The sequence below is a fragment of the Chanodichthys erythropterus genome, chromosome 4 (assembly GCF_024489055.1).
Source record: "Chanodichthys erythropterus isolate Z2021 chromosome 4, ASM2448905v1, whole genome shotgun sequence".
Taxonomy (NCBI): Eukaryota; Metazoa; Chordata; class Actinopteri; order Cypriniformes; family Xenocyprididae; genus Chanodichthys; species Chanodichthys erythropterus.
The window spans coordinates 30,625,887-30,639,801 of record NC_090224.1 but is presented as its reverse complement, the minus strand read 5'-3'; the positions used below and the strand labels follow the sequence as shown (position 1 = coordinate 30,639,801).

Below are 13,915 nucleotides of genomic sequence, written 5' to 3'. Positions count from 1 at the left end.
TTAGAAAAAGGGCTATGGCTGACCTCCAAATGCCAAATGAACCCGTGTCCGGCCCACTTTTTCCATAAAACCTGATTTTCGTATATATCTGCTGTCTTATCCAAGAGACAAGAATACCACATCGCTGCAAACATTTCTACTTTTGGATAATACACAGTGTTCGCTTTATACAAAAGGACGCTCTGACACGCGCCCCGAGATGTGGAGAGGTTTAAGCTGCCACAAAACGTGACCACAAGAGACGGGAGCCGGGTTAACACAAATGATCTCTTATTTAGCCAAGAACTTAGGAATTTAAACTGGAACTTAGGTTCTTCCTGGGCTGGGGTATCCATGGCGGCTCTGTTCCCCACATCTGTTTCAACGCTATAAGCCACCTTAAAGGGGGAAGACAGAACAGAAGAAAAGCAAAGTCACCATAGAAAATGTTGCAAGATTCATTCTGTCTTCTTACTCTTCGGCCAGTTTCTCTCTAGGCCATTCTGTGCCTCAGCACCTCATCCTGAAGGAGGCAGTACTCAGGACCATCCAGCTCTGAGTCAAGCAAGTTCCCAGTTTTATGGTGACCTCCATAGGCCATCATTAGCTACAGCTGTGGGTAGTTCCACGTTTGGAGGGTGAGTCGGTGGAAGTGCTCGTGATTGATGACTTGTCCTAGCTAGGACTTGCTCCATTGCTCCTGGGCTTCTGTTTCCAATACTGGATTGCCACAACGCATTCCAGAAAAGCTCCTAAAACAAACCACTTTCTCAAAAGGCACAAATGTGGAACAGAACTCAGATCATACCCCTTTCTTCAATGTTGACAAAAGCAAGACAGAACCTTCATCAACGACACAGAGTTCACATCCAACGAAAAATTCACGCACTTACTAACCATTTTTAACCTAGGCATCTCAGAAACTTGACGGCGACTGCTCTCTTAGAAAACTCGCAACAGCTGATTTCAAAACGCAGAGTGAACGTTTATCTGGACCACTTTTTTTTTTGACATAAAAATGCTTTTCGCAACTGCTGTCTTACACCACATACGGTACCCAATCCTCACAAACAGTTCTGCGTTTCAGCAAAGTTTATTTTATATAAAGTACAGTTCTCTGGAAAAAAAGAAACCAGTTTAAAGAACACCGAAACACCACTCAGAACACACCCCTTTCTTCCATATTGCAAAAGGCAATACAGAACGTTCATCAACAACGCAGAGCTTACAACTAAAGATGTTGCTCTGCACCCAATTCACGCTCAGAAAGGAGCATCATGACTCGTCATCGTGGGTGGGGAGACAAACACTTTCGAAACACATTTCCAAGCAAAGAACTATAGAAATGATCCCTGAAAATATAGTCTTGACGACTTATCGAAACTCAAACGGCATTCCATTCTGATGCGCCTCTCCTCTCAAACGGTTTTGCGTAGTTGAGTTCTGTGGGCTTTAAAGTTTGCGTGACATTTTAGCGCATACATCGGAGCCAAAAGCAGAAAGCACATCCACAATCCCCTAGAAGCCTACTAAGACATGATGAGGAATACAAACGACAATCTATAATGTCAAACTTTTTTGGAGCATTGCTTTGTAGTCCACCCGTTGAAGCTAAATGGCGAAAATCTTTTAGACGAAAAGTCAAACGCGCATTAACGAATCTTAATGTAGACTATTTCGAATTTTTGATGTGAGTTGCACACTTAGAAAAAGGGCTATGGCTGACCTCCAAATGCCAAATGAACCCGTGTCCGGCCCACTTTTTCCATAAAACCTGATTTTCGTATATATCTGCTGTCTTATCCAAGAGACAAGAATACCACATCGCTGCAAACATTTCTACTTTTGGATAATACACAGTGTTCGCTTTATACAAAAGGACGCTCTGACACGCGCCCCGAGATGTGGAGAGGTTTAAGCTGCCACAAAACGTGACCACAAGAGACGGGAGCCGGGTTAACACAAATGATCTCTTATTTAGCCAAGAACTTAGGAATTTAAACTGGAACTTAGGTTCTTCCTGGGCTGGGGTATCCATGGCGGCTCTGTTCCCCACATCTGTTTCAACGCTATAAGCCACCTTAAAGGGGGAAGACAGAACAGAAGAAAAGCAAAGTCACCATAGAAAATGTTGCAAGATTCATTCTGTCTTCTTACTCTTCGGCCAGTTTCTCTCTAGGCCATTCTGTGCCTCAGCACCTCATCCTGAAGGAGGCAGTACTCAGGACCATCCAGCTCTGAGTCAAGCAAGTTCCCAGTTTTATGGTGACCTCCATAGGCCATCATTAGCTACAGCTGTGGGTAGTTCCACGTTTGGAGGGTGAGTCGGTGGAAGTGCTCGTGATTGATGACTTGTCCTAGCTAGGACTTGCTCCATTGCTCCTGGGCTTCTGTTTCCAATACTGGATTGCCACAACGCATTCCAGAAAAGCTCCTAAAACAAACCACTTTCTCAAAAGGCACAAATGTGGAACAGAACTCAGATCATACCCCTTTCTTCAATGTTGACAAAAGCAAGACAGAACCTTCATCAACGACACAGAGTTCACATCCAACGAAAAATTCACGCACTTACTAACCATTTTTAACCTAGGCATCTCAGAAACTTGACGGCGACTGCTCTCTTAGAAAACTCGCAACAGCTGATTTCAAAACGCAGAGTGAACGTTTATCTGGACCACTTTTTTTTTTTTGACATAAAAATGCTTTTCGCAACTGCTGTCTTACACCACATACGGTACCCAATCCTCACAAACAGTTCTGCGTTTCAGCAAAGTTTATTTTATATAAAGTACAGTTCTCTGGAAAAAAAGAAACCAGTTTAAAGAACACCGAAACACCACTCAGAACACACCCCTTTCTTCCATATTGCAAAAGGCAATACAGAACGTTCATCAACAACGCAGAGCTTACAACTAAAGATGTTGCTCTGCACCCAATTCACGCTCAGAAAGGAGCATCATGACTCGTCATCGTGGGTGGGGAGACAAACACTTTCGAAACACATTTCCAAGCAAAGAACTATAGAAATGATCCCTGAAAATATAGTCTTGACGACTTATCGAAACTCAAACGGCATTCCATTCTGATGCGCCTCTCCTCTCAAACGGTTTTGCGTAGTTGAGTTCTGTGGGCTTTAAAGTTTGCGTGACATTTTAGCGCATACATCGGAGCCAAAAGCAGAAAGCACATCCACAATCCCCTAGAAGCCTACTAAGACATGATGAGGAATACAAACGACAATCTATAATGTCAAACTTTTTTGGAGCATTGCTTTGTAGTCCACCCGTTGAAGCTAAATGGCGAAAATCTTTTAGACGAAAAGTCAAACGCGCATTAACGAATCTTAATGTAGACTATTTCGAATTTTTGATGTGAGTTGCACACTTAGAAAAAGGGCTATGGCTGACCTCCAAATGCCAAATGAACCCGTGTCCGGCCCACTTTTTCCATAAAACCTGATTTTCGTATATATCTGCTGTCTTATCCAAGAGACAAGAATACCACATCGCTGCAAACATTTCTACTTTTGGATAATACACAGTGTTCGCTTTATACAAAAGGACGCTCTGACACGCGCCCCGAGATGTGGAGAGGTTTAAGCTGCCACAAAACGTGACCACAAGAGACGGGAGCCGGGTTAACACAAATGATCTCTTATTTAGCCAAGAACTTAGGAATTTAAACTGGAACTTAGGTTCTTCCTGGGCTGGGGTATCCATGGCGGCTCTGTTCCCCACATCTGTTTCAACGCTATAAGCCACCTTAAAGGGGGAAGACAGAACAGAAGAAAAGCAAAGTCACCATAGAAAATGTTGCAAGATTCATTCTGTCTTCTTACTCTTCGGCCAGTTTCTCTCTAGGCCATTCTGTGCCTCAGCACCTCATCCTGAAGGAGGCAGTACTCAGGACCATCCAGCTCTGAGTCAAGCAAGTTCCCAGTTTTATGGTGACCTCCATAGGCCATCATTAGCTACAGCTGTGGGTAGTTCCACGTTTGGAGGGTGAGTCGGTGGAAGTGCTCGTGATTGATGACTTGTCCTAGCTAGGACTTGCTCCATTGCTCCTGGGCTTCTGTTTCCAATACTGGATTGCCACAACGCATTCCAGAAAAGCTCCTAAAACAAACCACTTTCTCAAAAGGCACAAATGTGGAACAGAACTCAGATCATACCCCTTTCTTCAATGTTGACAAAAGCAAGACAGAACCTTCATCAACGACACAGAGTTCACATCCAACGAAAAATTCACGCACTTACTAACCATTTTTAACCTAGGCATCTCAGAAACTTGACGGCGACTGCTCTCTTAGAAAACTCGCAACAGCTGATTTCAAAACGCAGAGTGAACGTTTATCTGGACCACTTTTTTTTTTGACATAAAAATGCTTTTCGCAACTGCTGTCTTACACCACATACGGTACCCAATCCTCACAAACAGTTCTGCGTTTCAGCAAAGTTTATTTTATATAAAGTACAGTTCTCTGGAAAAAAAGAAACCAGTTTAAAGAACACCGAAACACCACTCAGAACACACCCCTTTCTTCCATATTGCAAAAGGCAATACAGAACGTTCATCAACAACGCAGAGCTTACAACTAAAGATGTTGCTCTGCACCCAATTCACGCTCAGAAAGGAGCATCATGACTCGTCATCGTGGGTGGGGAGACAAACACTTTCGAAACACATTTCCAAGCAAAGAACTATAGAAATGATCCCTGAAAATATAGTCTTGACGACTTATCGAAACTCAAACGGCATTCCATTCTGATGCGCCTCTCCTCTCAAACGGTTTTGCGTAGTTGAGTTCTGTGGGCTTTAAAGTTTGCGTGACATTTTAGCGCATACATCGGAGCCAAAAGCAGAAAGCACATCCACAATCCCCTAGAAGCCTACTAAGACATGATGAGGAATACAAACGACAATCTATAATGTCAAACTTTTTTGGAGCATTGCTTTGTAGTCCACCCGTTGAAGCTAAATGGCGAAAATCTTTTAGACGAAAAGTCAAACGCGCATTAACGAATCTTAATGTAGACTATTTCGAATTTTTGATGTGAGTTGCACACTTAGAAAAAGGGCTATGGCTGACCTCCAAATGCCAAATGAACCCGTGTCCGGCCCACTTTTTCCATAAAACCTGATTTTCGTATATATCTGCTGTCTTATCCAAGAGACAAGAATACCACATCGCTGCAAACATTTCTACTTTTGGATAATACACAGTGTTCGCTTTATACAAAAGGACGCTCTGACACGCGCCCCGAGATGTGGAGAGGTTTAAGCTGCCACAAAACGTGACCACAAGAGACGGGAGCCGGGTTAACACAAATGATCTCTTATTTAGCCAAGAACTTAGGAATTTAAACTGGAACTTAGGTTCTTCCTGGGCTGGGGTATCCATGGCGGCTCTGTTCCCCACATCTGTTTCAACGCTATAAGCCACCTTAAAGGGGGAAGACAGAACAGAAGAAAAGCAAAGTCACCATAGAAAATGTTGCAAGATTCATTCTGTCTTCTTACTCTTCGGCCAGTTTCTCTCTAGGCCATTCTGTGCCTCAGCACCTCATCCTGAAGGAGGCAGTACTCAGGACCATCCAGCTCTGAGTCAAGCAAGTTCCCAGTTTTATGGTGACCTCCATAGGCCATCATTAGCTACAGCTGTGGGTAGTTCCACGTTTGGAGGGTGAGTCGGTGGAAGTGCTCGTGATTGATGACTTGTCCTAGCTAGGACTTGCTCCATTGCTCCTGGGCTTCTGTTTCCAATACTGGATTGCCACAACGCATTCCAGAAAAGCTCCTAAAACAAACCACTTTCTCAAAAGGCACAAATGTGGAACAGAACTCAGATCATACCCCTTTCTTCAATGTTGACAAAAGCAAGACAGAACCTTCATCAACGACACAGAGTTCACATCCAACGAAAAATTCACGCACTTACTAACCATTTTTAACCTAGGCATCTCAGAAACTTGACGGCGACTGCTCTCTTAGAAAACTCGCAACAGCTGATTTCAAAACGCAGAGTGAACGTTTATCTGGACCACTTTTTTTTTTGACATAAAAATGCTTTTCGCAACTGCTGTCTTACACCACATACGGTACCCAATCCTCACAAACAGTTCTGCGTTTCAGCAAAGTTTATTTTATATAAAGTACAGTTCTCTGGAAAAAAAGAAACCAGTTTAAAGAACACCGAAACACCACTCAGAACACACCCCTTTCTTCCATATTGCAAAAGGCAATACAGAACGTTCATCAACAACGCAGAGCTTACAACTAAAGATGTTGCTCTGCACCCAATTCACGCTCAGAAAGGAGCATCATGACTCGTCATCGTGGGTGGGGAGACAAACACTTTCGAAACACATTTCCAAGCAAAGAACTATAGAAATGATCCCTGAAAATATAGTCTTGACGACTTATCGAAACTCAAACGGCATTCCATTCTGATGCGCCTCTCCTCTCAAACGGTTTTGCGTAGTTGAGTTCTGTGGGCTTTAAAGTTTGCGTGACATTTTAGCGCATACATCGGAGCCAAAAGCAGAAAGCACATCCACAATCCCCTAGAAGCCTACTAAGACATGATGAGGAATACAAACGACAATCTATAATGTCAAACTTTTTTGGAGCATTGCTTTGTAGTCCACCCGTTGAAGCTAAATGGCGAAAATCTTTTAGACGAAAAGTCAAACGCGCATTAACGAATCTTAATGTAGACTATTTCGAATTTTTGATGTGAGTTGCACACTTAGAAAAAGGGCTATGGCTGACCTCCAAATGCCAAATGAACCCGTGTCCGGCCCACTTTTTCCATAAAACCTGATTTTCGTATATATCTGCTGTCTTATCCAAGAGACAAGAATACCACATCGCTGCAAACATTTCTACTTTTGGATAATACACAGTGTTCGCTTTATACAAAAGGACGCTCTGACACGCGCCCCGAGATGTGGAGAGGTTTAAGCTGCCACAAAACGTGACCACAAGAGACGGGAGCCGGGTTAACACAAATGATCTCTTATTTAGCCAAGAACTTAGGAATTTAAACTGGAACTTAGGTTCTTCCTGGGCTGGGGTATCCATGGCGGCTCTGTTCCCCACATCTGTTTCAACGCTATAAGCCACCTTAAAGGGGGAAGACAGAACAGAAGAAAAGCAAAGTCACCATAGAAAATGTTGCAAGATTCATTCTGTCTTCTTACTCTTCGGCCAGTTTCTCTCTAGGCCATTCTGTGCCTCAGCACCTCATCCTGAAGGAGGCAGTACTCAGGACCATCCAGCTCTGAGTCAAGCAAGTTCCCAGTTTTATGGTGACCTCCATAGGCCATCATTAGCTACAGCTGTGGGTAGTTCCACGTTTGGAGGGTGAGTCGGTGGAAGTGCTCGTGATTGATGACTTGTCCTAGCTAGGACTTGCTCCATTGCTCCTGGGCTTCTGTTTCCAATACTGGATTGCCACAACGCATTCCAGAAAAGCTCCTAAAACAAACCACTTTCTCAAAAGGCACAAATGTGGAACAGAACTCAGATCATACCCCTTTCTTCAATGTTGACAAAAGCAAGACAGAACCTTCATCAACGACACAGAGTTCACATCCAACGAAAAATTCACGCACTTACTAACCATTTTTAACCTAGGCATCTCAGAAACTTGACGGCGACTGCTCTCTTAGAAAACTCGCAACAGCTGATTTCAAAACGCAGAGTGAACGTTTATCTGGACCACTTTTTTTTTTTTTGACATAAAAATGCTTTTCGCAACTGCTGTCTTACACCACATACGGTACCCAATCCTCACAAACAGTTCTGCGTTTCAGCAAAGTTTATTTTATATAAAGTACAGTTCTCTGGAAAAAAAGAAACCAGTTTAAAGAACACCGAAACACCACTCAGAACACACCCCTTTCTTCCATATTGCAAAAGGCAATACAGAACGTTCATCAACAACGCAGAGCTTACAACTAAAGATGTTGCTCTGCACCCAATTCACGCTCAGAAAGGAGCATCATGACTCGTCATCGTGGGTGGGGAGACAAACACTTTCGAAACACATTTCCAAGCAAAGAACTATAGAAATGATCCCTGAAAATATAGTCTTGACGACTTATCGAAACTCAAACGGCATTCCATTCTGATGCGCCTCTCCTCTCAAACGGTTTTGCGTAGTTGAGTTCTGTGGGCTTTAAAGTTTGCGTGACATTTTAGCGCATACATCGGAGCCAAAAGCAGAAAGCACATCCACAATCCCCTAGAAGCCTACTAAGACATGATGAGGAATACAAACGACAATCTATAATGTCAAACTTTTTTGGAGCATTGCTTTGTAGTCCACCCGTTGAAGCTAAATGGCGAAAATCTTTTAGACGAAAAGTCAAACGCGCATTAACAAATCTTCGAATTTTTGATGTGAGTTGCACACTTAGAAAAAGGGCTATGGCTGACCTCCAAATGCCAAATGAACCCGTGTCCGGCCCACTTTTTCCATAAAACCTGATTTTCGTATATATCTGCTGTCTTATCCAAGAGACAAGAATACCACATCGCTGCAAACATTTCTACTTTTGGATAATACACAGTGTTCGCTTTATACAAAAGGACGCTCTGACACGCGCCCCGAGATGTGGAGAGGTTTAAGCTGCCACAAAACGTGACCACAAGAGACGGGAGCCGGGTTAACACAAATGATCTCTTATTTAGCCAAGAACTTAGGAATTTAAACTGGAACTTAGGTTCTTCCTGGGCTGGGGTATCCATGGCGGCTCTGTTCCCCACATCTGTTTCAACGCTATAAGCCACCTTAAAGGGGGAAGACAGAACAGAAGAAAAGCAAAGTCACCATAGAAAATGTTGCAAGATTCATTCTGTCTTCTTACTCTTCGGCCAGTTTCTCTCTAGGCCATTCTGTGCCTCAGCACCTCATCCTGAAGGAGGCAGTACTCAGGACCATCCAGCTCTGAGTCAAGCAAGTTCCCAGTTTTATGGTGACCTCCATAGGCCATCATTAGCTACAGCTGTGGGTAGTTCCACGTTTGGAGGGTGAGTCGGTGGAAGTGCTCGTGATTGATGACTTGTCCTAGCTAGGACTTGCTCCATTGCTCCTGGGCTTCTGTTTCCAATACTGGATTGCCACAACGCATTCCAGAAAAGCTCCTAAAACAAACCACTTTCTCAAAAGGCACAAATGTGGAACAGAACTCAGATCATACCCCTTTCTTCAATGTTGACAAAAGCAAGACAGAACCTTCATCAACGACACAGAGTTCACATCCAACGAAAAATTCACGCACTTACTAACCATTTTTAACCTAGGCATCTCAGAAACTTGACGGCGACTGCTCTCTTAGAAAACTCGCAACAGCTGATTTCAAAACGCAGAGTGAACGTTTATCTGGACCACTTTTTTTTTTGACATAAAAATGCTTTTCGCAACTGCTGTCTTACACCACATACGGTACCCAATCCTCACAAACAGTTCTGCGTTTCAGCAAAGTTTATTTTATATAAAGTACAGTTCTCTGGAAAAAAAGAAACCAGTTTAAAGAACACCGAAACACCACTCAGAACACACCCCTTTCTTCCATATTGCAAAAGGCAATACAGAACGTTCATCAACAACGCAGAGCTTACAACTAAAGATGTTGCTCTGCACCCAATTCACGCTCAGAAAGGAGCATCATGACTCGTCATCGTGGGTGGGGAGACAAACACTTTCGAAACACATTTCCAAGCAAAGAACTATAGAAATGATCCCTGAAAATATAGTCTTGACGACTTATCGAAACTCAAACGGCATTCCATTCTGATGCGCCTCTCCTCTCAAACGGTTTTGCGTAGTTGAGTTCTGTGGGCTTTAAAGTTTGCGTGACATTTTAGCGCATACATCGGAGCCAAAAGCAGAAAGCACATCCACAATCCCCTAGAAGCCTACTAAGACATGATGAGGAATACAAACGACAATCTATAATGTCAAACTTTTTTGGAGCATTGCTTTGTAGTCCACCCGTTGAAGCTAAATGGAGAAAATCTTTTAGACGAAAAGTCAAACGCGCATTAACGAATCTTAATGTAGACTATTTCGAATTTTTGATGTGAGTTGCACACTTAGAAAAAGGGCTATGGCTGACCTCCAAATGCCAAATGAACCCGTGTCCGGCCCACTTTTTCCATAAAACCTGATTTTCGTATATATCTGCTGTCTTATCCAAGAGACAAGAATACCACATCGCTGCAAACATTTCTACTTTTGGATAATACACAGTGTTCGCTTTATACAAAAGGACGCTCTGACACGCGCCCCAAGATGTGGAGAGGTTTAAGCTGCCACAAAACGTGACCACAAGAGACGGGAGCCGGGTTAACACAAATGATCTCTTATTTAGCCAAGAACTTAGGAATTTAAACTGGAACTTAGGTTCTTCCTGGGCTGGGGTATCCATGGCAGCTCTGTTCCCCACATCTGTTTCAACGCTATAAGCCACCTTAAAGGGGGAAGACAGAACAGAAGAAAAGCAAAGTCACCATAGAAAATGTTGCAAGATTCATTCTGTCTTCTTACTCTTCGGCCAGTTTCTCTCTAGGCCATTCTGTGCCTCAGCACCTCATCCTGAAGGAGGCAGTACTCAGGACCATCCAGCTCTGAGTCAAGCAAGTTCCCAGTTTTATGGTGACCTCCATAGGCCATCATTAGCTACAGCTGTGGGTAGTTCCACGTTTGGAGGGTGAGTCGGTGGAAGTGCTCGTGATTGATGACTTGTCCTAGCTAGGACTTGCTCCATTGCTCCTGGGCTTCTGTTTCCAATACTGGATTGCCACAACGCATTCCAGAAAAGCTCCTAAAACAAACCACTTTCTCAAAAGGCACAAATGTGGAACAGAACTCAGATCATACCCCTTTCTTCAATGTTGACAAAAGCAAGACAGAACCTTCATCAACGACACAGAGTTCACATCCAACGAAAAATTCACGCACTTACTAACCATTTTTAACCTAGGCATCTCAGAAACTTGACGGTGACTGCTCTCTTAGAAAACTCGCAACAGCTGATTTCAAAACGCAGAGTGAACGTTTATCTGGACCACTTTTTTTTTTTCGACATAAAAATGCTTTTCGCAACTGCTGTCTTACACCACATACGGTACCCAATCCTCACAAACAGTTCTGCGTTTCAGCAAAGTTTATTTTATATAAAATACAGTTCTTTAGAAAAAAAGAAACCAGTTTAAAGAACACCGAAACACCACTCAGAACACACCCCTTTCTTCCATATTGCAAAAGGCAATACAGAACGTTCATCAACAACGCAGAGCTTACAACTAAAGATGTTGCTCTGCACCCAATTCACGCTCAGAAAGGAGCATCATGACTCGTCATCGTGGGTGGGGAGACAAACACTTTCGAAACACATTTCCAAGCAAAGAACTATAGAAATGATCCCTGAAAATATAGTCTTGACGACTTATCGAAACTCAAACGGCATTCCATTCTGATGCGCCTCTCCTCTCAAACGGTTTTGCGTAGTTGAGTTCTGTGGGCTTTAAAGTTTGCGTGACATTTTAGCGCATACATCGGAGCCAAAAGCAGAAAGCACATCCACAATCCCCTAGAAGCCTACTAAGACATGATGAGGAATACAAACGACAATCTATAATGTCAAACTTTTTTGGAGCATTGCTTTGTAGTCCACCCGTTGAAGCTAAATGGAGAAAATCTTTTAGACGAAAAGTCAAACGCGCATTAACGAATCTTAATGTAGACTATTTCGAATTTTTGATGTGAGTTGCACACTTAGAAAAAGGGCTATGGCTGACCTCCAAATGCCAAATGAACCCGTGTCCGGCCCACTTTTTCCATAAAACCTGATTTTCGTATATATCTGCTGTCTTATCCAAGAGACAAGAATACCACATCGCTGCAAACATTTCTACTTTTGGATAATACACAGTGTTCGCTTTATACAAAAGGACGCTCTGACACGCGCCCCAAGATGTGGAGAGGTTTAAGCTGCCACAAAACGTGACCACAAGAGACGGGAGCCGGGTTAACACAAATGATCTCTTATTTAGCCAAGAACTTAGGAATTTAAACTGGAACTTAGGTTCTTCCTGGGCTGGGGTATCCATGGCGGCTCTGTTCCCCACATCTGTTTCAACGCTATAAGCCACCTTAAAGGGGGAAGACAGAACAGAAGAAAAGCAAAGTCACCATAGAAAATGTTGCAAGATTCATTCTGTCTTCTTACTCTTCGGCCAGTTTCTCTCTAGGCCATTCTGTGCCTCAGCACCTCATCCTGAAGGAGGCAGTACTCAGGACCATCCAGCTCTGAGTCAAGCAAATTCCCAGTTTTATGGCATCATTAGCTACAGCTGTGGGTAGTTCCACGTTTGGAGGGTGAGTCGGTGGAAGTGCTCGTGATTGATGACTTGTCCTAGCTAGGACTTGCTCCATTGCTCCTGGGCTTCTGTTTCCAATACTGGATTGCCACAACGAATTCCAGAAAAGCTCCGAAAACAAACCACTTTCTCAAAAGGCACAAATGTGGAACAGAACTCAGATCATACCCATTTCTTCAATGATGACAAAAGCAAGACAGAACCTTCATCAACGACGCAGAGTTCACATCCAACGAAAAATTCACGCACTTACTAACCATTTTTAACCTAGGCATCTCAGAAACTTGACGGCGACTGCTCTCTTAGAAAACTCGCAACAGCTGATTTCAAAACGCAGAGTGAACGTTTATCTGGACCACTTTTTTTTTTTGACATAAAATGCTTTTCGCAACTGCTGTCTTACACCACATACGGTACCCAATCCTCACAAACAGTTCTGCGTTTCAGCAAAGTTTATTTTATATAAAGTACAGTTCTCTGGAAAAAAAGAAACCAGTTTAAAGAACACCGAAACACCACTCAGAACACACCCCTTTCTTCCATATTGCAAAAGACAATACAAAACGTTCATCAACAACGCAGAGCTTACAACTAAAGATGTTGCACTGCACCCAATTCACGCTCAGAAAGGAGCATCATGACTCGTCATCGTGGGTGGGGAGACAAACACTTTTGAAACACATTTCCAAGCAAAGAACTATAGAAATGATCCCTGAAAATATAGTCTTGACGACTTATCGAAACTCAAACGGCATTCCATTCTGATGCGCCTCTCCTCTTAAACGGTTTTGCGTAGTTGAGTTCTGTGGGCTTTAAAGTTTGCGTGACATTTTAGCGCATACATCGGAGCCAAAAGCAGAAAGCACATCCACAATCCCCTAGAAGCCTACTAAGACATGATGAGGAATACAAACGACAATCTATAATGTCAAACTTTTTTGGAGCATTGCTTTGTAGTCCACCCGTTGAAGCTAAATGGAGAAAATCTTTTAGACGAAAAGTCAAACGCGTATTAACGAATCTTAATGTAGACTATTTCGAATTTTTGATGTGAGTTGCACACTTAGAAAAAGGGATATGGCTGACCTCCAAATGCCAAATGAACCCGTGTCCGGCCCACTTTTTCCATAAAACCTGATTTTTGTATATATCTGCTGTCTTATCCAAGAGACAAGAATACCACATCGCTGCAAACATTTTTACTTTTGGATAATACACAGTGTTCGCTTTATACAAAAGGACGCTCTGACACGCGCCCCAAGATGTGGAGAGGTTTAAGCTGCCACAAAACGTGACCACAAGAGACGGGAGCCGGGTTAACACAAATGATCTCTTATTTAGCCAAGAACTTAGGAATTTAAACTGGAACTTAGGTTCTTCCTGGGCTGGGGTATCCATGGCGGCTCTGTTCCCCACATCTGTTTCAACGCTATAAGCCACCTTAAAAGGGGAAGACAGAACAGAAGAAAAGCAAAGTCACCATAGAAAATGTTGCAAGATTCATTCTGTCTTCTTACTCTTCGGCCAGTTTCTCTCTAGGCCA

The 13,915-nt window shown here is 43.0% G+C and overlaps 8 non-coding genes across 8 annotated transcripts; all 8 read right to left on the bottom strand.

The window, feature by feature from the left end:
• Positions 1 to 1,133: 1,133 nt before the first annotated feature.
• Positions 1,134 to 1,347, bottom strand: LOC137019490 (small nucleolar RNA U3). The gene has a single exon (XR_010895036.1). It is a non-coding gene; the product is annotated as a small nucleolar RNA U3 (small nucleolar RNA).
• Positions 1,348 to 2,817: 1,470 nt separating this feature from the next.
• Positions 2,818 to 3,031, bottom strand: LOC137019489 (small nucleolar RNA U3). Its single transcript, XR_010895035.1, has one exon. It is a non-coding gene; the product is annotated as a small nucleolar RNA U3 (small nucleolar RNA).
• Positions 3,032 to 4,499: 1,468 nt separating this feature from the next.
• Positions 4,500 to 4,713, bottom strand: LOC137019488 (small nucleolar RNA U3). The gene has a single exon (XR_010895034.1). It is a non-coding gene; the product is annotated as a small nucleolar RNA U3 (small nucleolar RNA).
• A 1,468-nt stretch (positions 4,714 to 6,181) lies between these two features.
• On the bottom strand, positions 6,182 to 6,395 carry LOC137019487 (small nucleolar RNA U3). Its single transcript, XR_010895033.1, has one exon. It is a non-coding gene; the product is annotated as a small nucleolar RNA U3 (small nucleolar RNA).
• A 1,471-nt stretch (positions 6,396 to 7,866) lies between these two features.
• LOC137019486 (small nucleolar RNA U3) lies at positions 7,867 to 8,080 on the bottom strand. The gene has a single exon (XR_010895032.1). It is a non-coding gene; the product is annotated as a small nucleolar RNA U3 (small nucleolar RNA).
• A 1,454-nt stretch (positions 8,081 to 9,534) lies between these two features.
• Positions 9,535 to 9,748, bottom strand: LOC137019485 (small nucleolar RNA U3). The gene has a single exon (XR_010895031.1). It is a non-coding gene; the product is annotated as a small nucleolar RNA U3 (small nucleolar RNA).
• A 1,470-nt stretch (positions 9,749 to 11,218) lies between these two features.
• Positions 11,219 to 11,432, bottom strand: LOC137019484 (small nucleolar RNA U3). The gene has a single exon (XR_010895030.1). It is a non-coding gene; the product is annotated as a small nucleolar RNA U3 (small nucleolar RNA).
• Positions 11,433 to 12,886: 1,454 nt separating this feature from the next.
• On the bottom strand, positions 12,887 to 13,100 carry LOC137019522 (small nucleolar RNA U3). Its single transcript, XR_010895067.1, has one exon. It is a non-coding gene; the product is annotated as a small nucleolar RNA U3 (small nucleolar RNA).
• Between the last annotated feature and the right edge of the window lie 815 nt (positions 13,101 to 13,915).